At 47.0% G+C, this 25,132-nt stretch overlaps 1 protein-coding gene and 1 long non-coding RNA gene across 2 annotated transcripts in view; one reads left to right on the plus strand and one right to left on the minus strand.

Annotated features, from left to right (window-relative positions):
• The window catches only part of LOC138658325 (zinc finger protein 271-like), a 102,217-nt gene that overhangs the window by 24,992 nt on the left and 52,093 nt on the right, over nucleotides 1–25,132 (minus strand). The window lies entirely within an intron of this gene.
• LOC138657480 (uncharacterized) lies at nucleotides 10,932–13,135 on the plus strand. Its single transcript, XR_011317053.1, has 2 exons — nucleotides 10,932–11,000; nucleotides 12,956–13,135. It is a non-coding gene; the product is annotated as an uncharacterized lncRNA (long non-coding RNA).

Raw genomic sequence — 25,132 nt, forward strand, 5'->3', positions numbered from 1 at the left:
CCAGTGCTGTATAATGTCCCAGCAGTCACCTCTCCGCTCATCACCCAGAATCCTCCAGTCCTGTATAATGTCCAAGCAGTCACTTCTCCGCTCATCACCCAAAATCCTCCAGTCGTGTATAATGTCCCAGCAGTCACCTCTCCGCTCATCACCCAGAATCCTCCAGTGCTGTATGTCCCAGCAGTCACCTCTCCGCTCATCACCCAGAATCCTCCAGTCCTGTATAATGTCCCAGCAGTCACCTCTCCGCTCATCACCCAGAATCCACCAGTGCTGTCCTGTATTATGTCCCAGCAGTCACCTCTCCGGTCATCACCCAGAATCCTCCAGTCCTGTATAATGTCCCAGCAGTCACCTCTCCGCTCATCACCCAGAATCCTCCAGTGCTGTATAATGTCCCAGCAGTCACCTCTCCGCTCATCACCCAGAATCCTCCAGTGCTGTATAATGTCCCAGCAGTCACCTCTCCGCTCATCACCCAGAATCCTCCAGTGCTGTATAATGTCCCAGCAGTCACCTCTCCGCTCATCACCCAGAATCCTCCAGTGCTGTATAATGTCCCAGCAGTCACCTCTCCGCTCATCACCCAGAATCCTCCAGTCCTGTATAATGTCCCAGCAGTCACCTCTCCGCTCATCACCCAGAATCCTCCAGTGCTGTCCTGTATAATGTCCCAGCAGTCACCTCTCCGCTCATCACCCAGAATCCTCCAGTGCTGTCCTGTATAATGTCCCAGCAGTCACCTCTTTGGTCATCACCCAGAATCCTCCAGTGCTGTCCTGTATAATGTCCCAGCAGTCACCTCTCCGCTCATCACCCAGAATCCTCCAGTGCTGTCCTGTATAATGTCCCAGCAGTCACCTCTCCGGTCATCACCCAGAATCCTCCAGTCCTGTATAATGTCCCAGCAGTCACCTCTCCGCTCATCACCCAGAATCCTCCAGTGCTGTCCTGTATAATGTCCCAGCAGTCACCTCTCCGCTCATCACCCAGAATCCTCCAGTGCTGTCCTGTATAATGTCCCAGCAGTCACCTCTTTGGTCATCACCCAGAATCCTCCAGTGCTGTCCTGTATAATGTCCCAGCAGTCACATCTCCGCTCATCACCCAGAATCCTCCAGTGCTGTCCTGTATAATGTCCCAGCAGTCACCTCTCCGGTCATCACCCAGAATCCTCCAGTCCTGTATAATGTCCCAGCAGTCACCTCTCCGCTCATCACCCAGAATCCTCCAGTGCTGTATAATGTCCCAGCAGTCACCTCTCCGCTCATCACCCAGAATCCTCCAGTCCTGTATAATCTCCCAGCAGTCACCTCTCCGCTCAGCAGCTCAATCATCTTGTTGCTGAGCTCCAGGATCTTCTTGTTCCTCTCATGTAGCAGGGAGTGCGGGGGAGGCTCTGTGATGGGGCCCGGGCTCCGCCCTCCTGACTCCTGGAGACGGATGATGGGAGTCACACCGCCCCCCGGTGTCTTCCTCACTATTGTGTAATCCTGTGTATGGAGAGAGACACTTAGGCCGGCGTCACACTAGCGAGTTTTACGGACGAGAGGTGCTGAAAATCCGGATTGCACACGGTACAATGCTTCTCTATGGCCCAGCTCCTATCAGCCGTATTTTACTGATCCGTATTACACGGTCTTGTACGGCCGTAAAAAAATCGCAGCATGCTGCAATGGGCATTGTATTGCGCGGACTGCCGGGAGCAGGGGGTCGGGAGCAGGGGGACACCGTGCACATATTTGCGCCCTGATTACGCTGTGGCACTTCATGCCACAGCAATTTGTTACTTACGCCATTCCTTTCCGCCGGCATTTTCTTCGTCCTCCTGCTGCCGGAATCGGCGCCTGCGCAGTCCGCGCTTTCCGGCGCCATTTTCTTGGACACACACTGCAGTGTGTCTTCAAGAAAATGGCGCTGGAAAGCGCAGACTGCGCAGGCGCCGATTCCTGCACTGTGTCTTCAAGAAAACGGCGCCGGAAAGCGCGGTCTGCGCATGCGCCGATTGCAGGAGCAGGGAGAAATTCATGGCCCGGAGTCAGGGGGCCTAAAAGTAAGAAATCGCTGTGGCATAAAGTGCCACAGCGTAATGAGGGCGGGATCCTGTGCACACACTACCTGATTCCGTTCCGCCGCCATTTTCGTGGTCCTCCTGCTGCCGGAATCGGCGCCTGCGCAGTCCGCGCTTTCCGGTGCCATTTTCTTAGAGACACACTGCAGTGCGTCTTCAAAAAAATGGCGCCGGAAAGCGCGGACTGCGCAGGTGCCGATCACGGCAGCAGGAGGACCAAGAAAATGGCGGCGGAAAGGAATCAGGTAGCGTGTGCACAGGATCCGCACATGACAGGAAGGTGATGCAGGATGGAGCAGCACATGACAGGATGGGGACGCAGGATGGAGCAGCTCACGGCAGGATGGGGAAGCAGGATGGAGCAGCTCACGGCAGGATGGGGACGCAGGATGGAGCAGCTCACGGCAGGATGGGGACGCAGGATGGAGCAGCTCACGGCAGGATGGGGACGCAGGATGGAGCAGCTCACGGCAGGATGGGGACGCAGGATGGAGCAGCTCACGGCAGGATGGGGACGCAGGATGGAGCAGCTCACGGCAGGATGGGGACGCAGGATGGAGCAGCTCACGGCAGGATGGGGACGCAGGATGGAGCAGCTCACGGCAGGATGGGGACGCAGGATGGAGCAGCTCACGGCAGGATGGGGACGCAGGATGGAGCAGCTCACGGCAGGATGGGGACGCAGGATGGAGCAGCTCACGGCAGGGTGGGGACGCAGGATGGAGCAGCTCACGGCAGGATGGGGACGCAGGATGGAGCAGCTCACGGCAGGATGGGGACGCAGGATGGAGCAGCTCACGGCAGGATGGGGACGCAGGATGGAGCAGCTCACGGCAGGATGGGGACGCAGGATGGAGCAGCTCACGGCAGGATGGGGACGCAGGATGGAGCAGCTCACGGCAGGATGGGGACGCAGGATGGAGCAGCTCACGGCAGGATGGAGCAGCACATGACAGGATGGGGACGCAGGATGGAGCAGCACATGACAGGATGGGGACGCAGGATGGAGCAGCACATGACAGGATGGGGACGCAGGATGGAGCAGCACATGACAGGATGGAGACCATATACCAATATAAATGCTCAAAAACCCCCAATCAACAAAGAACCAAGGACAAAGAATAAATGATACTCAAAATAGGAGGACACAAATCCTATATAAAAATAATGCCTTTATTTAAGTATATATGGCGATGGCACCAACACTGTGCCTGTACTTGGAGATAAGAAAATAAAACACTAAAATTATTTTATAAAAAAAAAATATATATATATATATATATATATATATATATATATATATATATATATATATATATATATATATATATATATATATATATATATATATATATATATATATATAAATATACACATGTATTTTCTTGGGGACGGACCAAATAAACAGGAGTTAAACCATACGCAAAGACACATAGGAAGTAGGGGGGCTACCACAAAAACCACCAATATCTATGCAATATAACCAGCCAAGGGTATTAATTAACTATGCAAACCAAAAGTGCGTAGTGCATATGAATATAACTAGAAAAAATAGTCATATCTCCATCATAAAATGACTGCAATCAAAAAGCCATGGTATGCTAATACTATGCCAAAAATATATTAATATCCAAGTGCAACATATGCAAGTGTGCCAAAAAACAGCAAAAACAGATGATTACACAAAGATGATTACACAAACAGATGATTACACAAAGCACTCCATGGCTCAGCACCACCCTACATCTCCTCTCTGGTCTCAGTCTACCACCCTACCCGTGCCCTCCGCTCCGCTGATGACCTCAGGTTAGCATCCTCAATAATCAGAACCTCCCACTCCCGTCTCCAAGACTTTACACGTGCTGCGCCGATTCTTTGGAATGCACTACCTAGGATAATACGATTAATCCCCAATCCCCACAGTTTTAAGCGTGCCCTAAAAACTCATTTGTTCAGACTGGCCTACCGCCTCAATGCATTAACCTAACGATCCCTGTGTGGCCTATATTAAAAAAAAAAAAAAAAAAAAAATTAATTAACTGGTTCATGCAGCTTTACATGAACACCCAAGCCTTACACTATGGCTGGTCCGAATAACTATAGCAATTGTTACCATCCACCTCTCGTGTCTCCCCTTTTCCTCATAGTTTGTAAGCTTACGAGCAGGGCCCTCACTCCTCTTGGTATCTGTTTTGAACTGTATTTCTGTTATGCTGTAATGTCTATTGTATGTACAAGTCCCCTCTATAATTTGTAAAGCGCTGCGGAATATGTTGGCGCTATATAAATAAAAATTATTATTATTATTATTAAAGTCAAAGAACCAGATAATGTGTAGTACCATGAGAAAAAAGAAAATATAAAAAATACTAGAAAAAATACGTAATAGTGTGAGGTGAGGGAGAAAAATAATATAATACTTAATGGGAGGTATGAAGCATAAATAAGGTGGTGGGATATGCCTGGATCAAAAGAGGACAGCGCTGCAGAGCTATATGCGGTGTCAAACAAAGAGCTGTGTGCCGTATTGGTCAAAAGACTATGTGCCAAAGGAAGGTCAGGCTCAAATAGCAGGATAAACTTAGAGATCAATACTCGTACCTGAATACGTCCGTCCCTCCAAGATACAGCGCACCCCGACGCGCGTTTCGGACGCTAATCCTTCGTCACCCCCTGGTCCGTCCCCAAGAAAATACATGTATATTTATATATATATATATAATTTTTATAAAATAATTTTAGTGTTTTATTTTATTTTCTTATCTCCAAGTACAGGCACAGTGTTGGTGCTATCGCCATATATACTTAAATAAAGGCATTATTTTTATATAGGATTTGTGTCCTCCTATTTTGAGTATCATTTATTCTTTGTCCTTGGTTCTTTGTTGATTGGGGTTTTTTGCCTTTTTCCGAGTGGTTAGCCATTTATTTCCTAGTGTATTGACCCTTGTCCACCTAGATACACATTACTATTATGCCATGATATATATGTGTAAATATATTTTTTCTTTGCTCTAGGATTTTAGTGGATTGGTTCTGTACACTTTTGTTCAATATAAATGCTCGCCACCCGGGCGTAGAACGGGGTCAATAGCTAATATACACCGCAAGTCTAGGTAGCTACGTTCCCCTGCTTTCCATTCATTCCCGGGGTTTTTACAGACAGGGCGGCTGCATTAGCAGGCTCCTGCTTGAAAAATTATTTAACCCCTTCAGATGGATTTTACAGTGTGGGACAAGACTGAACGACGGAAGGTATGGGATATTGTTGTTTTTTATTTTAACTTTGTTTCAGGTGACAAGGGTCTTCAATTGGATTGCGAGTATAATAAAATATTACAACAACCTGTCTATTTCATTAAAATACTTTTTTCATAATGTGTGTGTGCTTTATTAACCATTTACTACTATTGGATTAATAATGGATAGGTGTCTTATTGACGCCTCTCCATTATTAATCTGGCTTAATGTCACCTTACAATAGCAAGGTGGCATTAACCCTTCATTACCCCATATCCCACCGCTACACGGGAATGGGAAGAGAGTGGCCAAGTGCCAGAATAGGCACATCTTCCAGATGTGCCTTTTCTGGGGTGGCTGGGGCAGATGTTTTTAGCCAGGGGGGGGGGGGGCAATAACCGTGGACCCTCTCCAGGCTATTAATATCTGCCCTCAGTCACTGGGAGCCCACGCCAATTTTTTCTGTGATTTAACCCTTTAACAGCTAGAGCCCCCAAATTTTACACACATACACTTCTTACATTACTAATGAGGAATATGCAAAAAAAATGGGGACATGAGATGGTTTACTGTATGTAAACCATGTCTCATATCATGTTAGGTTTGGGAAGGAGATAGCAAAAGCCGACAATTGAATTACCGGCTTTAAAGCTATCTAGCGCTGTATGAAATATAGTGTATGTATGTATATATATAGACTGTATATATGTTTTAACGAATATTTGAGCCCATGGATCCATTGTGTGTCCGTTTTGCAAGCAGACGAGAAAACCTCACAGTACGGATTACATACGGAGGATGACATGCGCAAAATACGCTGGCACACCCTGCCTACGGATGACATTTACGGATCACTATTTCGGGAACATTTCTGCGTATTACGGCCATAAATAACAGACTGTATTTCCCTACACCGAGTGTGACGCCGGCCTTAGGGAGAAGAATTCCTTCCCGACTCCAGATCTGACAATCAGTAGAAATCCCGGGATCAATAACCGTCTCCAGTAATCTGGGGCCATAACCGGGAATATTATTCCCCTCCGGACAGACATCCCGGCCCCTCTACAGCTCTTATAGGGAATCCCCATGACAACTCCTCCGGGCAGAGAGCTCCACACAATCACTGCTCTTACAGTAAAGAATCCTTCTCTCTATTCTGGATGTCGGACTTGTCACAGAACACAATAAAGCTGATAGAAATGTAGAGGAGTTACCTCTCCGCTCAGCAGGGAGATGATCTCCAGGGCGAAGTGGAATAATCTTCTGGTGGTCTCATCCCTGTCCTCGTCCATCCTCGGGGTCATTCAGGAGGAGGAGGGATGAGCACTGGATCAGCTGGAGGGATCTCGTCCTGCCGGCGTCTTCATGATGGAGGAGAAGATGGAAATCACAGGGGACGACAGAACGACAATCACTAAATTCTGCCAAATATCAACATTTATCAGGAAGAATCTGGAGGAAAAGCCACAAAACTCCACCGCAGCCTCCTCCGCCGATCTGACCGCTCATTATCAGCCTTGTAGGAGGAGGACGGTCACCATGGTAACTACATCACCAGCAGAGGACGGTCACCGTGGTAACTACACCACCAGCGGGGTCGTGAGATGAGGAGGAGACGCTGCACATGGCACGCACTAAACGTCCCTTCACACTCAGCGACGCTGCAGCGATACCGACAACGATGTCGATCGCTGCAGCGTCGCTGTTTGGTTGCTGGAGAGCTGTCACACAGACCGCTCTCCAGCGACCAGCGATGCCGGTAACCAGGGTAAACATCGGGTTACTAAGCGCAGGGCCGCGCTTAGTAACCCGATGTTTACCCTGGTTACCATCGTAAAAGTAAAAAAAAACAAACACTACATACTTACCTTCAGCTGTCTGTCCTCCGGCGCTGTGCTTTCCTGCACTGACTGTGAGCACAGCGGCCGGAAAGCACAGCGGTGACGTCACCGCTGTGCTTTCCAGCTGGCCGGCGCTGACACAGGATGCAGGAGGAGTGCAGAGAAGCAGAGCGCTGGGGACAGACAGCTGAAGGTAAGTATGTAGTGTTTTTTTTTTTACTTTTACGATGGTAACCAGGGTAAACATCGGGTTACTAAGCGCGGCCCTGCGCTTAGTAACCCGATATTTACCCTGGTTACCAGTGAAGACATCGCTGAATCGGCATCACACACGCCGATTCAGCGATGTCAGCGGGTGATCCAGCGACGAAATAAAGTTCTGGACTTTCTGCAGCGACCAACGATGGCACAGCAGGGGCCTGATCGTTGCTGTGTGTCACACTGAACGATATCGCTATCCAGGACGCTGCAACGTCACGGATCGTTAGCGATATCGTTCAGTGTGAAGGTACCTTAAAAAGAATGAACATAATAATGTATAGGTGCACAGATATATGGAGGTGTTATAGATTTTTTAGGCATCTTGGATATGAAATGAACATTAAATATATGTAGACAATTATGAAATGACCACAGATCCCATATAATCCGGTGTATATTATATTATATTCCTGAGCTTTATAGCTGGGGAAGGAACATGGAATATAAGTAGATGATATGAGATCTGTGGTCATTTCCTCTATTATCCCAGCTTTGCTCAGTGGATGATTTCACAAACTCCCCTCTCCCACTCTCCGACCACAACCTTCTTTCATTCTCTATCAAGAACTGCCATCCCGCTCAGGTCACCCCCACTTTCCACACTTATAGAAACATACAGGCCATTAACACCCAGAAACTTATGATGAACTTGCAGTCCTCATTGGCCCCAATCTTCTCCATCTCATGTCCTGATTCTGCTCTGAAGCATTACAATGAAACCCTGCAAAGTGCTCTGGATGAAGCTGCTCCTCCTATACATAAAACAACTCGGCACAGACGGCAACAACCGTGGCACACGCTGCAAACACGTTTCCTGCAGCGGTGCTCCAGGTGCGCAGAACGTCTGTGGAGAAAATCTAATCTACCCAAAGATTTCATCCATTATAAGTTCATGCTAAAGACATACAATTCTGCCCTTCAGCTCTCCAAACAAACCTACTTCAACACCCTCATCACCTCCCTGTCCAATAACCCTAAACGTCTCTTTGACACGTTCCAGTCCCTACTCAACCCAAGAGAGCAGGCCCCAACCATGGATCTCCGTGCTGACGATCTGGCCAATTACTTCAAAGAAAAAATTGACCACATTCGACAGGAAATCATCTCCCAATCTCTTCATAACATGCACTGTCCTCCCTCCCCCACTGCATCTAGTTCGCTCTCTGACTTTGAAGCAGTTACAGAAGAAGAAGTAATCAGGCTCCTTGCATCTTCTCGCCCGACCACTTGCACCAGTGACCCCATTCCGTCACATCTCCTCCAGTCCATTTCCCCGGCTGTCACCTCTCACCTAACAAAAATATTCAACCTTTCCCTCACTTCCGGTATTTTTCCCTCCTCATTTAAGCATGCCATCATACATCCATTACTTAAAAAACCATCCCTCGATCAAAACTGTGCCGCAAATTATAGACCTGTCTCTAATCTTCCCTTCATCTCTAAACTCCTCGAACGCCTGGTCCACTCCCGTCTTACCCGCTATCTCTCAGATAACTCTCTTCTCGACCCTCTTCAATCTGGTTTCCGCTCTTTACACTCTACTGAAACTGCCCTCACTAAAGTCTCTAATGACCTACTAACGGCTAAATCTAATGGTCACTACTCCATGCTAATTCTCTTGGATCTCTCTGCAGCATTCGACACTGTGGATCATCAGCTCCTCCTCACTATGCTCCGCTCCATCGGCCTCAAGGACACCGTTCTCTCCTGGTTCTCCTCCTATCTCTGTGACCGATCCTTCACTGTATGTTTTGCTGGTTCCTCCTCCTCTCACCTTCCCCTTACTGTTGGGGTTCCTCAAGGATCAGTCCTAGTCCCCCTCCTCTTCTCGTTGTATACTGCCCCTATAGGACAAACAATCAGAAGATTTGGTTTCCAGTACCATCTCTATGCTGACGACACCCAATTATACACTTCTGCTCCTGATATCACACCGACCTTTTTAGAAAACACCAGTGATTGTCTTACCGCTGTCTCTAACATCATGTCCTCCCTCTATCTGAAACTGAACCTGTCAAAAACTGAACTCCTCGTGTTTTCTCCCTCTACTAACCTACCTTTGCCTGACATTGCCATCTCTATGTGCGGTTCCACCATTACTCCAAAGCAACATGCCCGCTGCCTTGGGGTCATCCTTGATTCTGACCTTTCATTCACCCCCCACATCCGATCACTGGCTCGCTCTTCTTACCTGCATCTCAAAAACATTTCTAGAATTCGCCCTTTTCTTAATTTCGACTCTGCAAAAACTCTTACTGTTTCACTTATTCATTCTCGTCTGGACTATTGTAACTCTCTACTAATCGGCCTCTCTCTTACCAAACTCTCCCCGCTCCAATCTGTCCTGAATGCTGCAGCCAGGATCATATTCCTCACCAACCGTTACACCGATGCCTCTACCCTGTGCCAGTCATTACACTGGTTACCCATCCACTCCAGAATCCAGTACAAAACTACTACCCTCATCCACAAAGCACTCCATGGCTCAGCACCACCCTACATCTCCTCCCTGGTATCAGTCTACCACCCTACCCGTGCCCTCCGCTCCGCTAATGACCTCAGGTTAGCATCCTCAATAATCAGAACCTCCCACTCCCACCTCCAAGACTTTACACGTGCTGCGCCGATTCTTTGGAATTCACTACCTAGGTTAATATGATTAATCCCCAATCCCCACAGTTTTAAGCGTAGCCTAAAAACTCACTTGTTCAGACTGGCCTACCGCCTCAATGTATTAACCTAACGATCCCTGTGTGGCCGATATATATATATATATATATATATATATATATATATATAAAAAACAGGTTCCTCGTATCATGTTCTCATATTATGCAGTTAATAGCCCTCTGTGTCTGTACTGCTACATACTTAAGCAGGTAACTGGTTCATGCAGCTTTACATGAACACCCGAGCCTTACACTATAGCTGGTCCGAATAACTAAAGCAATTGTTACCATCCACCTCTCGTGTCTCCCCTTTTCCTCATAGTTTGTAGCTTGCGAGCAGCAGGGCCCTCACTCCTCCTGGTATCTGTTTTGAACTGTATTTCTGTTATGCTGTAATGTCTATTGTCTGTATAAGTCCCCTCTATAATTTGTAAAGCGCTGCGGAATATGTTGGCGCTATATAAATAAAAATTATTATTATTATCTCCATATAATTCATGTTCATTTCATATCCAAGATGCCTGAGAATCTACAGCACGTCTCCACATCTGTGCAGCTCTACATCCCCCACACAACAGTGAGGAGCCGCAGTCACAGGGAGCAGGAGCCTCCACAGGAACAGCTCTGATCTCACCCCACACTCTCCTCTCACAGATTTACCACAAACCCTCCTGTAATCTCACCGGAATGGCGGGAAATCTGCTGCTGGCTGACACCAGAGAACACGAGCTGCACACAACCAGGACGGAGCTGCTGCACTGAGGGTAAATACTAGAGTGTATGGGCTCCTTCCAGGTGTGACGTCATTTCCGGGGCGTGTCCTATCGGGAGGGGGCGTGTTCTGAGTGCACATCATGGGCGGCACAGAAAGCAGCATGTCAGCCTGCTGGAGCTGGAGCTCGTGGACGGCACATAGTGGTCAGTGGTCTCAGGGTGAAAAAATGCTACTTACTGCTCGCTATTAGGGGGCACCTGATGCTGGCTGTTGTGGGGGACCCCTTTTGTGGAATTTTGGGGGGCACGTGCTGCTGGCTATTTTGGGGGACCCCTGTGATGAGATTTTTTGGGGGGAAACCCCTGTGGTGGGATTTTGGTGGTGATCTGCTGCTGGCTGTTGTGGGGGACCCATTTGGTGGAATTTGGGGGGCACCTGATGCTGGCTATTGTGGGGGACCCCTATGGTGGGATTTTGGGGGGCACCTGATCCTGGCTATTGTCTGGGACTCCTGTGGTGGGATTTTGGGGGGCACCTACTACTAGCTGTTGTCGGGGACCCTTCTGATGGTATTTGGGGGACCTGCTGCTGGCTGTTGTGTGGGACCACTGGTGGGATTTGAGGGGGGCACTTGCTGCTGGCTATTGGGGGGGACCCCCCTGTGGTGGGATGTGGGGGTGACCTGCTTGTGGAGGGATGTGGGGAGGCGACCTGCTTCTGGTGGGATGTGGGGGGGGGCGACCTGCTTCTGGTGGGATGTGGGGGGGCCACCTGCTTGTGGTGGGACGTGGGGAAGCGACCTGCTGCTTACGGAGGGATCCCTTTTATTGGGGGGGTGACCTGCTTTATTGGGGGGTGACCTGCTTACTGGGGGATCCCCTTTATTGGGGGGCGACCTGTTTATTGGTTGGGTTTGGGGGGGGGGGCTGATGAGGGTTTAGGCTGGGTGGAGTGGATGTCCGATGAGGGTTTAGGCTGGGTGGAGTGGATGTCCGATGAGGGTTTAGGCTGGGTGGGGGGTGGAAGTTCGATGGGGGTTTGTGAGGGTTGGATGTCCGGTGGGGGTTTATTCTTGGGTGGGCGTGGTGTACAATGGGAGTAATGCTTGGAGGAGGGGTGGACGTCCGATGGGGGTTTATGCTGGAGGGGTTAAGCTGGGGTGGCATCCGATGGGGGGGGTCTGATGGGATTTATGGTTGGGGGCAGGGGGGTCATATGGGGATTTACGCTAGTGGGAGGGAATGTCTGGTGGGCTCTGGGTCCGCTGGTTAAAGGGACACTGTCACCTGAATTTGGAGGGAACAATCTTCAGCCATGGAGGCGGGGTTTTTGGGTGTTTGATTCACCCTTTCCTTACCCGCTGGCTGCAATATTGGATTGAAGTTCATTCTCTGTCACCGTAGTACACGCATGCGCAAGGCAATCTTGTCTTGCACAGGCATGTACTATGGAGGACAGAGAATGAACTTCAATCCAATATTGCAGCCAGCGGGTAAGGAAAGGGTGAATCAAACACCCAAAAACCCCGCCTCCATGGCTGAAGATTGTTCCCTCCAAATTCAGGTGACAGTGTCCCTTTAATGTGAGGTGGAGGTTTCTGACTGGGGGAGCGAGGTTATGCTTTGTGACCTTCTGGTTGATGTGGGGGGGCTAATGCTTCATTGGGGTACGCAATAAAACATGGGTGCTTATGCTATGCAAAGAAAAAAATGTAGGTATTTCCTGTAGAGTAGGCTACACCACCAACTGGCACAAAGCTAATCCATTTTAGCTTAAAGGGAACCTGTCACCTGAATTTGGCGGGACCAGTTTTGGGTCATATGGGCGGAGTTTTCAGGTGTTTGATTTACCCTTTGCTTACCCGCTGGCTACATGCTGGCCGAAATATTGGATTGAAGTTCAATCTCTGTCTTCCGTAGTACATGCCTGCGCAAGGCAAGATTGCCTTGCGCAGGCGTGTACTACGGGGGACAGAGAATGAACTTCAATCCAATATTGCGGCCAGCAGGTAAGGAAAGGGTGAATCAAACACCCGAAAACTCCTTCCCTTTAATGTCAGTAGGAGGCAGACATGGGTCTGGACCGCCCAGCCCAGTTTTCTGCCTTAGGTTTTTTTTTGGGGGGGTTTATTAACGATTTTCCTTTTTTCTTTTTTCAGATATGGCTTTTGAGGGCGACAGTGGAATTGTCACTCTAATCTCCCACCTAGAATTGTCACTACCGTATCATCTGTGGTCTACGAGGCAAGGCTCTAACACTTCAAGAGTGTTTGGGGTTCCCCGGAGGACCGTTCATGCCACGAATCGCCCTACCCTCTCGCCTCTCTGCGTCCAGGTTATTCCATGCCCATCTTCATCATCGCTCTGCGTAAAAGGATTTGTGATCATAAGGACTGGTATATCCTACCATGCAGTGAGGGGGCTACTTTAAAAAAAAAAAAAAAAAAAAAAAACAGGACAAATATGTCCTAGTTTTCCCCTGAGCAATATGGACGTCTCCTGAGGAAACCTTCCTATTCATGCAGCCTCCATGTTTTCCAGAGGCTCCTGTGACTCTGCTCTTAAAATATCCAGGCTTCGCTCTAGGTCTTCTCTGGTGGCCGGACCACACTGCCAGCGCCCTGAACAATCATGCACGCCAACTTTCTAGTGCGTCCTACTCTGCGCCTATCAGTTTGAGTACTTCGCTTCTGCAACAGAGGACTAAAGTCTGCCTCCCAAGAGATCTGCTGTTCAATTTTGGTTGTTTTGGAAATGTTCTGTCCAAAAAAACGACGGGACAACTCTCCGACCCGCCAGGAAAAGACGAGACCTTCCTTTAGGCCAGCCCCCTCCTGGCATCCATGAACCCACCAGCACTGGTCTGCTAGGCCTGGATCTAGCAGACTCTCTTCGACATGATGGGGCGTTCCCACCTTGGATGTTTCTCAGGGTCGGCTGCCGTTTCCTTCACAATTCAAGGCCGATATTATGACCTCTTTTCCGGGACACCGAAACCTCAGACATCGGAGGCAGGCCTGGGGGTGGGGGCAGAGCCACATACCCTACCGACAGTCCTGCCCGCATTCACCAACAGCATATTACAGTTTTACAATACTTTAGAAATGCATAAAATGAAACAATTTTCAACAGCAGAAAAAAAAAAAAAGGCAGCAACACTTACCTGCCCAGATTTTAGAACAAATGCACTGCAGGGTGCAGCCAGCCCATAAAGCAAGATGTTAGCAACACAGGTGCAAAATACCAGATCAATACCAGGCTGTTGATCTGGTATTTTGCACCTGTCTTGCTAACATCTTGCTTTATGGGCTGGCTGCACCCTGCAGTGCATTTGTTCTAAAATCTGGGCAGGTAAGTGTTGCTGCCTTTTTTTTCTGCTGTTGAAAATTGAATTTTTGTAGACCTTGAGTCTCTAGTGGCTTTGCTATTTAGAGTAGAATAAAATGAAACAAGCAAAGGCATAAAGTTATTCAATGCAAAAAAATGCAGTTTTATAAAATTAGAAATGTTTCTATATCTAATGTTAAAATATTTATCCAGTATTTCTATAAGTAAAAGTCTGAGATTTATGTGGGAAATAGTAATTTGTTTCTTTTAAACCAGTTCTGAATGTAAATAAAACATTGCTCTGATTAAGTCTCCACATTGTATTTTAGCCTTTCATTTCATGATGTATCTGTGTAAGACATGTAAGGTGCTATAATAACAGCCTTAGGCCGGTTTCACACGTCCAGATAATTCCAGTACCGGAGTTATCAGTGTGCTCACGTGGCACATCAGTGTGGCATACGTGCGGCAGCCATGTGCTGCCCGTGTGCCGACTGAGGACCACACGGACCGTGCAGGAGACAGCGCTACAGTTAAGCGCTGTCCCCTGCTTTTGGTGCTGAAGCAGGCATTCATTCCTTCTCCCCAGCAGCGTTCGCTGGATAGAAGGAATGAAAAATCAAGGTGTGTGTTTTTTCTCTAGTAGCCTTCCACGACAGCCACCAGGAGGTTGTCTCCATTCCCTAATGGGGGACAGGAAGCACAAGAGGTTAAAAACCCCTCCCACCTCCCATTAACCAGTGTCTTTCCTGTCCCCCATGGGGCATGGAGAGGTTCCTGGTGCGCTGCTGCGGCGGCTCTAGCAGAGTACCTGAATCAGATCTTTCGCCGGGCACTTATGGTCGGGTCCCCCGCGGCTTCCTCCTGCTTTGTGTCTCCCGTCTCCTCCGGATTCTGGGACCGCGTTCCCGGTCCTCCTGCGTCCTCTCGCGGGGACAAAGCTGGCCGGTGAGCCCACCCGGAGGCCTCCCTGAGCTCTCCGGCGTCTCCCCCTCCAGCGCGCGCTGTTCGGCGACCCGGAAGTCAGTGGCGCCACTTCCGGGTCGGCGCTCCTGCACAGGAGCGACACAAGTCCAGAGCAATGGATTACCGAACGGCGTGCGAGGCACGCTGCATCCTCGCACGCCTGCCTGGGACTGCGGAGGGGGAGGGGCGGCTAATTGCACACGCTGGTTGCAGACTTATTTTCTATATAAGCTGCGAAGACGTCTCAGGTAAGCCTGCTGTAAGCATGGACTAGTCTTGCCCTGCAGCTGCAGAGCCCAGCGCTCCTCAGGCCCTAGTAAGTACGGCAGAGGGTGTCCCATTTAAAGGTACATAATATACCTTTTCTTACACGGCTTCCTCTCTCATTGCAGGGAGTCAAGCCAGGCCCTAAAAACATTACCAAGCGTAGATGTGCTACCTGTAATGCGAAAATGCCACCAGATTGGGAGAAAAAGTTATGCCAACCTTGTACGGATAAAATCGTCAGAGCGGAACACCCTTCTTTGATTGATGAAATCCGCTCCTTGGTTAGGCAGGAGGTTCAAACCTCCTTGGCTACACTCGCCCCACCTCCACCTCCGCCACCATCCTCACCTGGTCCATCTCTCCCCAAAAAGAGGAAAATCCAGGAGTACTCTGAGTCAGAGTCCGAGGAGTCCTATACGTCCTCCTCTGTCAAGTGGGAAGACACGTTACCCCATAAATCTGCAGAGATCAGGAAATACCTTTTTTCCTCAGAATATATTGAGGATTTGGTATCGGCTGTGAGGAACACAATGGGGCTAAAAGAGGAATCAGTGCCTCAGTCTATACAAGACGAGCTGTTTGGTATACATACTGAAAAGCAGCCCGGGTTTCCCGTCCATAAAAGCATAATTGATATGATTAATAATGAATGGGAATTACCCGAGAAACGGCTAACAACGCCTCCAGATTTTAAGCACCGATTTCCTCTTGATGAAGACTCGATAAAATGGAACATTCCAAAAATTGATGTCCAAGTGGCTAGAGTGGCTAAAAAGACGGCTCTGCCGTTCGAGGATTCTTCCCAATTAAAAGACCCCTTGGATAGGAAGATTGAGAGTCTTCTCAAAAAATCCTGGGAAACGTCTACCTCAGCCCTCCGGTACAATATAGCATCCACATGTGTTGCCCGCTCGCTCTTCCGTTGGATAGAAGAGTTAGAAAGCCACATCTCTCAGGGTACCCCAAGAGAAGAAGTACTGGACTCTTTGCCTATCTTGCACAGAGCAACAGGGTTCCTTGCAGACGCCTCACTGGAATCTATCCGTGTGGCCGCCAGATCCTTGGTCCAGACAAATTCAGCCAGAAGAGCTCTCTGGTTAAAAATGTGGAGCGGAGATGTTACGTCAAAAATAAAACTGTGTTCTATTCCCTTTAAGGGTGAATATGTGTTTGGGCCCTCCTTAGATGATATCTTAGAGAAAGCCACAGACAGAAAGAAAACCCTCCCTGAACAGAAGCCTCCCAGGAAGCGTTTTTTTCGGCCCTCCCAGCCCCACCCCTCCCAGGGTAGAGGGAAAGGAAAATCCGGAAGGTGGAGTTATGCTAAGGGGAAGCCTAAAAACATCCTTATTCCCCAACAAACACAACAAGAGAAGCAATGACTCCGATCCGGTAGGGGGGAGGCTTTCGGACTTTGTCCACAGTTGGCAGAATATCTCCAACAGCCCCTGGGTGGTGAGTGTTATCCAACAGGGTCTGCTGATAGAGTTCGATGCGCCTCCTCCCAGGATCGTAAGAGTCACCTCCCTGTCATCTCGGGAGACTCAAAAGTTGATGATGGCCGGAATTCAGGACTTGCTAAACTCAAGAGCTATTTCCTTGGTTCCAGTGAACGAGCGGGGGGAAGGCCACTATTCCCGTATCTTCATAGTAAAAAAGCCTTCCGGACAATCTCGGATTATAATAAATCTGAAGGCTCTCAACAGATACATAACATACCGCAAGTTCAAGATGGAGTCAGTAAAAACAGCCATCCCTCTAATAGCTCCTCACTCATATATGGCAACAATAGACCTCAAGGATGCCTATTTCCATATTCCAATACATCCTTGCCACAGGAAATACCTGAGATTTGCGGTTCAATTCAACCAAAAGATCTTACATTTTCAGTACAACGTTCTCCCCTTCGGGATCTCCTCAGCCCCAAGGGTGTTCTCCAGAGTCATGGCGGAAGCAGTAGCCCATATCAGGAGTCAAGACATCGCCATAGTCCCGTACTTAGACGACCTGTTAATAATTGGTCCTTCCGCCGAAGTTCTCAATCAGAGAGTTTCCAAAACTCTGAACATCTTACAGGGGTTGGGTTGGATTCCAAACCTGAAAAAATCTCGGCTGTCACCATCAAAGGTGAGGAAATTCCTTGGAGTCCTCCTGGATTCAGAAGGTCAAAAGTCCTTCTTACCAGAGGAACATCGGATAAATTTAATTTCCAAGGTCTCACACTTCAGGAAACAACGTTCTCCGACCTTACGAACTGCGATGTCTCTTCTGGGATCGATGACGGCCTGTATACAATCAGTCCAGTGGGCTCAGAGCCACTCCAGAGTTCTGCAGGCGCACATCTTAGGGAACTGGAACGGGAATCCAAATTCCTTAAACAGAAGAGTTTACACTCCAGGGAAGGTAAAGGCCTCGTTAACCTGGTGGTCGATCCAATCAAACCTGCTGAAGGGTGTAGACTGGGTGCAAGATCCGCTAATTACGGTGACAACAGACGCCAGTCAAAAAGGTTGGGGAGCAGTGGTCTCACAAATCCCATTCCAGGGTCACTGGAATCAGAGAGAAAGTTCCAGTTCCTCCAACCTCAGAGAATTGTTGGCAGTGGAGAGGGCCCTTCTGGCAGCCAGCAGTCTCATTATAGGTCAACATGTCAGAATTTATTCGGACAATATGACGACTGTCGCGCATCTAAAACACCAGGGGAGTCCAAAGTTCAACCAACTAAAAGCAATATCAAACAGGATATTTTGCTGGGCAGAGAAACATCTCCTCTCACTTTCAGCGTTACACCTCAAGGGGTCGGTGAATGTCCAGGCAGATCGCCTAAGCCGTCACGACTTGCATCCAGGAGAATGGAGCCTGAAGACGGACGTTTTCAAAATGTTGACAGACAGGTGGGGTCTTCCCGATATAGACCTTCTAGCGTCCAGCCAGAATGCACAGGTCAAGAACTACTTCTCCCTAAACCCCAAAGACAGGTCTCAGGGAGTAGACGCCTTCGCTCATACTTGGAAGTTCCATCTGGCTTACGGGTTCCCTCCAATACCGTTACTTGCGAAGACCCTCCGGAAGATCCGGGACGATCAGGTCCAGACTATCCTAGTAGCTCCAGCGTGGCAGAAGAGGAGCTGGTACCACCTCATCGAAGAATTAAAGGTGGACGGTCCAGTCTTTCTTCAGGTATCAGAAGATCTTCTCTGCCAGGGCCCCTTTTATCACCCGGAGCCACAGAAGTTCAAACTGGCAGCCTGGCTATTGAAGCCCAGGTACTAAGAGCTAAGGGCCTTTCAGAGTCAGTAATCTCTACTCTACAAAAATCTAGGAAACCTATTACCAATGCCATATATGGAAAAATCTGGAAAAGATTCTCCTCGTGGTGTCATCCTCATAAACCTGACCCTTTTCATCCTAATATTTCACAAATATTAGATTTTTTACAAAAGGGATTAGAATTAGGGCTGAAGCCAAGTACCTTGAAAGTTCAAGTGTCAGCCTTGAGTTCCGTCTTCGATCAGGATCTTGCAGGTCATCGTTGGATAAAGAGGTTTATGGTCGCGGCATCAAGACATTGTCCAAGAAAACAAATTTTTGTGCCATCCTGGGACCTAAACATAGTTCTAAAGGGTCTTACGGCTCCTCCATTTGAGCCACTATCATCTTGTTCCTCGCATCTTCTGTCCTGCAAGACGGCCTTCTTGGTTGCAATTTCTACCGCAAGAAGAGTGGGGGAAATACAAGCTCTCTCAATTAGAGAGCCTTATCTTACCATAAGAGATGACTCCATCGTATTCCGTCCAGATCCTTGTTTCCTACCGAAGGTAGTGTCAGAATTCCATCGATCACAGGACATAGTCCTCCCATCGTTTTGTCACAATCCTTCAAATCCGGAAGAACACAGGTTCCATACTTTGGACGTACGACGTATAGTTTTATACTACTTAGATTATACTAAATCATTTAGAATTGACAAAAATCTCTTCGTTCATCTTTCTGGCAGAAACAAAGGCAAGAAGGTAGCGAAGAGTACCATTGCCAACTGGATAAAAAAGGCCATTTCTGAAGCATACCTAAATCAGAATATTGCTGTTCCTGCGGGCCTAAAGGCTCATTCCACCAGATCTACTTCCGTCTCTTGGGCTGAAAGGGCTGGCGCTTCTTCGGAGCAGATTTGCAGGGCAGCAACATGGTCTTCTCTACACACATTTACTAAACATTATAGATTGGATTTCTGGTCCAATCAGGATCTTGCTTTTGGCCGAAAGGTTCTTCAAGCTGTGGTCCCTCCCTAAATACAGAATTGGTTGGCATCCCTCCTGGTGGCTGTCGTGGAAGGCTACTAGAGAAAATAGAATTATTCTTACCGTTAATTCGGTTTCTAGGAGCCTTCCACGACAGCATTAATTCCCTCCCGATGTTCTTGGATATTTTTCTGAGAACCTAAAGGTAACCGGTGCTATGGGTTCAGTTGTAAGTCACTGGTTAATGGGAGGTAGGAGGGGTTTTTAACCTCTTGTGCTTCCTGTCCCCCATTAGGGAATGGAGACAACCTCCTGGTGGCTGTCGTGGAAGGCTCCTAGAAACCGAATTAACGGTAAGAATAATTCTATTTTTTGTTTTTTTTTTCTTTTCTTTGATAAAAATAAAGTTTGGGGTCACCTCCCGCCTCCCATCCCCCGTGCGCCCGCCCGCTTGCAGAGAAATACTCACCCAGCTCCCGCAATGCCTCCTCTCAATGCTGGCAGCTTGTCCTGTGTGAGCGGTCACGTGGTACCGCTCATTAGTGAGTGAGTATGTGACAGCCGCCGCTCCCTGCCGACCCCCCTGCCGACAATGACTCGAGTATAAGCCGAAAGGGTCACTTTCAGCCCAAAAAGGTGGGCTGAAAATCTCGGCTTATACTCGAGTATATACGGTATGTACGGTACAGCACTCTAGAAGGGTGTGTATAAGGGCATATAGGTGCTGGTGGTACTATATATGGGGAAAACCTGGTGACAGGTTCCCTTTAACCCCTTTCTGACATGACATACTATCCCGTCGAGGTGGGGTGGGCCCGTATGACCACCAACGGGATAGTACGTCATACGCGATCGTCCGCGCTCACAGGGGGAGCGCGGCCGAGTGTCAGCTGACTATCGCAGCTGATATCCGCCACTATGTGCCAGGAGCGGTCACGGACTGCCCCCAGGACACTAACCCCGACACACTGTGATCAAACATGATCGCAGTGTTCCGGCAGTATAGGGAAGCATCGCGCAGGGAGGGGGCTCCCTGCAGGCTTCCCTGAGACCCCCGGAGCAACGCGATGTGATCGCATTGCTGCGAGGGTCTCTTACCTCCTCCTTCCAGCAGGCTTGGATCCAAAATGGCCGCGGCATCCGGGTCCTGCAGGAAGGTGGCTTCACAGCGCCTGCTCAGAGCAGGCGCCGGGAAGCCTTCAGAAGTGCATGTCAGATCGCTTATCTGACACAGTGCACAGCAAAGTGTCAGATCAGCGATCTTACACTATAACATGATGCCCCCCCCTGGGGCAATGTTATAGTGTAAACAAAAAAAAAATATTCATATGTAAAAAAAAATTCCCCCCCCAAAAAAATAAATAAAATATTGTTCCTATAAATACATTTCTTTATCTAAATAAAAAAAAAACAATAAAACACATTTAGTATCGCCGCGTCCGTAACAACCCCACCTATAAAACTATATCACTAGTTAACCCCTTCAGTGAACACCGTAAAAAAAAAGAGGCAAAAAACAATGCTTTATTCTCGTACCGCCAAACAAAAAGTGGAATAACACGCGATCAAAAAGACTGATATAAATAACCATGGTACCGCTGAAAACGTCATCTTGTCCCGCAATAAACGAGTACAGCATCATCAGCAAAAGAATAAGTTATAGTCCTCAGAATAAAGCGATGTAAAAATAATTATTTTTTCTATAAAATAGTTTTTATCGTATAAAAGCGCCAAAACATAAAAAAATGATATAAATGAGGTGTCGCTGTAATTGTACTGACCCGAAGAATAAAACTGCTTTATCAATTTTACCAAACGCGGAACGGTATAAACGCCTCCCCCAAAAGAAATTCATGAATAGTTGGTTTTTGATCATTCTGCCTCACAAAAATCAGAATAAAAAGTGATCAAAAAATGTCACGTGCCCGAAAATGTTACCAATAAAAATGTCAACTCGTCCTGCAAAAAACAAGACCTCACATGACTCTGTGGATCAAAATATGGAAAAATTATAGCTCTCAAAATGTGGTAACGCAAAAAATATTCTTTGCAATAAAAAGCGTCTTTATAGAGGAAAAGTATAATAGAAACATGCACCACTTCTGAATTTATCACCCACTCCTGGTTTTGGCTACAAATACTAATGTAAAATACTGACCAAATACTGATAGTGTGACGGCAGCCTAATCCGCAAAGTGTGCACATAGCCTAAGAGTGGGACATTTTCAACACCGGATTCTGGATTTGATTAATGCAGGACTAAATTTGTGGTTTATATTATTTTCTGCCCATGTTTATTATTTTACATTGAGAAAACCATAAGATCTATGTTCATAAGATTTCGGGAACACTTTAACTCCATCTCCACAGGGAAATGCTCGCCGCGTTTTATAAAACATATCCAGGAGGCTCATGATTCCGATCCCCATTGCCTACAATTTGCAGGGTTAGAAGTGGTTAAACCACCAAAAAATGGGGGTGACCATAACAAAATTCTTCTACGTCAGGAAGCTAAATGGATTATTCAAGCGAACGCGCAGGGCCCCCTAGGTCTTAATGAAAGGTTGGATTTTTCGCGCTTCTTATAGCTTTCTACTTCTTAATTCTATGCCTTGTTTAATATGTCTTAGAAAAGAAATGTAAAAATATGCTTTTGATATGAATTGGTGATATTATCAACGAAATACAATGTTAGGTGGTTGTTTTTAGATGTTTTGTTCATGTGTTACACATGTTTTAATTATTTAAAAAAAAAAAAAAAATTTTTTTGAGGTCATGTGTTGACGGTTAAAAGGAAATGACACACCTTCCATTCTATCTGGACCCGTTGAAGCGTTTACCACGCGAAACGGCCGTAGTCCGTGATCCTAACCAGTTCGCCTTGCAATTATCCTGCCCTCTGTAACCATGTCCACAGCACGTTGTTAAAATAAAGGACGTTTTTTTTTTTTACTGGAAGACTTGTGTGGTGCTGCTATTTTCTTCTTGTTTGGATACACATATTTGGTATCACCGCATTCAGAATCATCCAATCTATCAATATAAAAAAAGAACTAACCCGATCCCCAAAAGGTGTAACAAAAAATTCAAAAAGTCAGAATTACGTTTTTTTGGGTCGCCGGTACATTCCAATAAAATGTAATCACGAGCGAACAAAAGATTGTATATACAACAAAGTGGTATAAATAAAAAAAACATCAGCTCTGCAAGCAAAAAATAAGCCCTCACCCAGCGCAAGATCATGAAAAATGGTGCATTTTTTTTTTTTTGCCAAAGTTTGGAACTTTTTTCACCGCTTAAATATAAAAGAACCTAGACATGTTTGGTGTCTATGAACCCGAAATGACCTGGAGAATCATTGACAGGTCAGATTTAGCATCTCCTGAACATGGTAGAAAAAAAAAAACCAAACCTGTGGAATTGCACTTTTTTTGCAATTTCACCGCACTTGGAATTTTTTCCCCTTTTCTAGTAAACAATATAAAAGTCTCGCACTCAACTTTAGTCTCATGGATTAGTGAATTTTATTGGTGCAAGGTAGCACTGGAAACGTTTCAGCTCACATGGAGCTTTCATCAGTCACTACAACATGTGAAAAGATATATGTACATAAGAAACATGAAAAAACATAAAGTGTGTACATCAAATACAAAATAAATATAAACAAACAAAAGTATATACAAAATAACGCAGGGTCCTGTGTTAGCCAGAGATATACTGAATAAATGTACAAAACGTATCGCGTAGCAGTGAAAACACGCTAGTGCATACTTGCTCGATATAGGTTATAATGAGTGGAAGAAACACACATACCGTGCTGTGCCTTATAAGTGTTTGACGGACAGGTCCTAAATTGATATAGAGTTGGTGCTTGATACCTAATGTGGCATGAAAGAATAGAAATAAAGTGGAGGAATGACGTGAACCCTGGGTGACAGAGTCCTATAGAGACGGATATATACTTACAGCCAAAAGACGTGGGAGGATAAGACCGTGGTCCTGTATTTAGAATTTAAACTATAGAATAGAGGAGCTGTGAATAAAAATGGAGGGGAATGGATGGTACCGTGGTCCCCTACGGCAATGTTGCATGTGATGTGGGCAGTCTCATGTATAAAAATTACCTTGTACTAATAAATAGTTCTGGAGAGGGCCATGGGCCTCAAGATAACCAGCAAAATAGTAAGGGCTGTAAAAGATAGTATAGATCGGGGAGTGGATGGTTAACCATAAACATAATAGCTAAATAGCATCACACTACAAGAAGCCGTATGCTATACCTTGTATATATAATGTCCGCGGTGGGAGGAAGTAGCCTCCTATCTGACCATAAACGGAACAGGGGCTGCAAGGAGTATAATGGCGATCAGAAACAACGGAGCAGGGCGTACATAACCTATCCCTAAGAGGGGCCACAGCTGAGAGGAAAAAGAAATGCCTTCTGTGAAGAGCCGCCTGGATCTGGGTCACGTCCCCTGAGACGCGGAGTCCACCGCACGTCTGACAGGAGTAACGTGAGGCGCGCTATTTAAGCCCAGCACTGGCGATCTGATAGGAGCGCCGAAACCGGAAGTGACGTTGCGAGTCCCGGCAACGGGCGGAAGTAAATGGCCGTGCGTACCACTGAGAGGAACTTCGTTCCACCAGTGTAACGCTAGAGAATATCTGCCTAAAACTATGTTATATGGAGCAAGGATGGAAGCGCCATGTGAAAAACAAGGATGGGGCTCCCGACGAATCAATGTCTGGATAAGGGTTAATTATGATGTGCAGGGTGGGTGGGATAGGAGGAGGAGTCATGGGAGGGGAATAGTTGTAATGCCAGAGACCATGGTGAGCAGTAGAAGGGGGCCTGTTTAGGACAAAGATGCGTGCATAGTACACTTTTTATGCAGATAGGTAATAGCTTAGACTCGAGTGTGACATACTATCTACAATATGACAGAGTAAGATGGTGACAACATGGTCATTCGTATATAAGTGCATATCCATAGTGGACGGTGACTTAGACAAGGTGCTCCAGATGGTGACTCATGATGTATCAATCATCATTAGTATAGGCGGTTCTAAAAGACAAAATACAGAGTCAGAACTTATGCATGCACAACAACCACATAATTACGATATATATGTCACAGAATCGATATGATAACCTCATACAAAAGCCAACATTTCATATTCCTAAGTGAGATTACTGAGTACGGTATGTGTGTATAGAGTTAATATAATAACCTCATACAAATGCAGACAGTTCATAGTCCCTATTCAGACCTCTGGGTGATTGGATACCCTATGTGTGGATCCAGTATGCTTCACGTTTCTTTAGCATAAGGATCCTGTCTCCCCCCCTGCGTTGTACAGGGACATGTTCTAGAACCTGAAACCTTAGTTGAGAAATGTTATGTTTCAGTGCATGAAAATGATGAGGTAGTGGAAGTAATAAATTTTGGCAGCGAATCGTCGATTTATGCTTGGACACTCTGTCCCTAATGGACTGTGACGTTTCACCCACATATAATAACCCACACGGGCATTTTA

This window comes from Ranitomeya imitator, chromosome 1, assembly GCF_032444005.1.
Source record: "Ranitomeya imitator isolate aRanImi1 chromosome 1, aRanImi1.pri, whole genome shotgun sequence".
Classification (NCBI taxonomy): domain Eukaryota; kingdom Metazoa; phylum Chordata; class Amphibia; order Anura; family Dendrobatidae; genus Ranitomeya; species Ranitomeya imitator.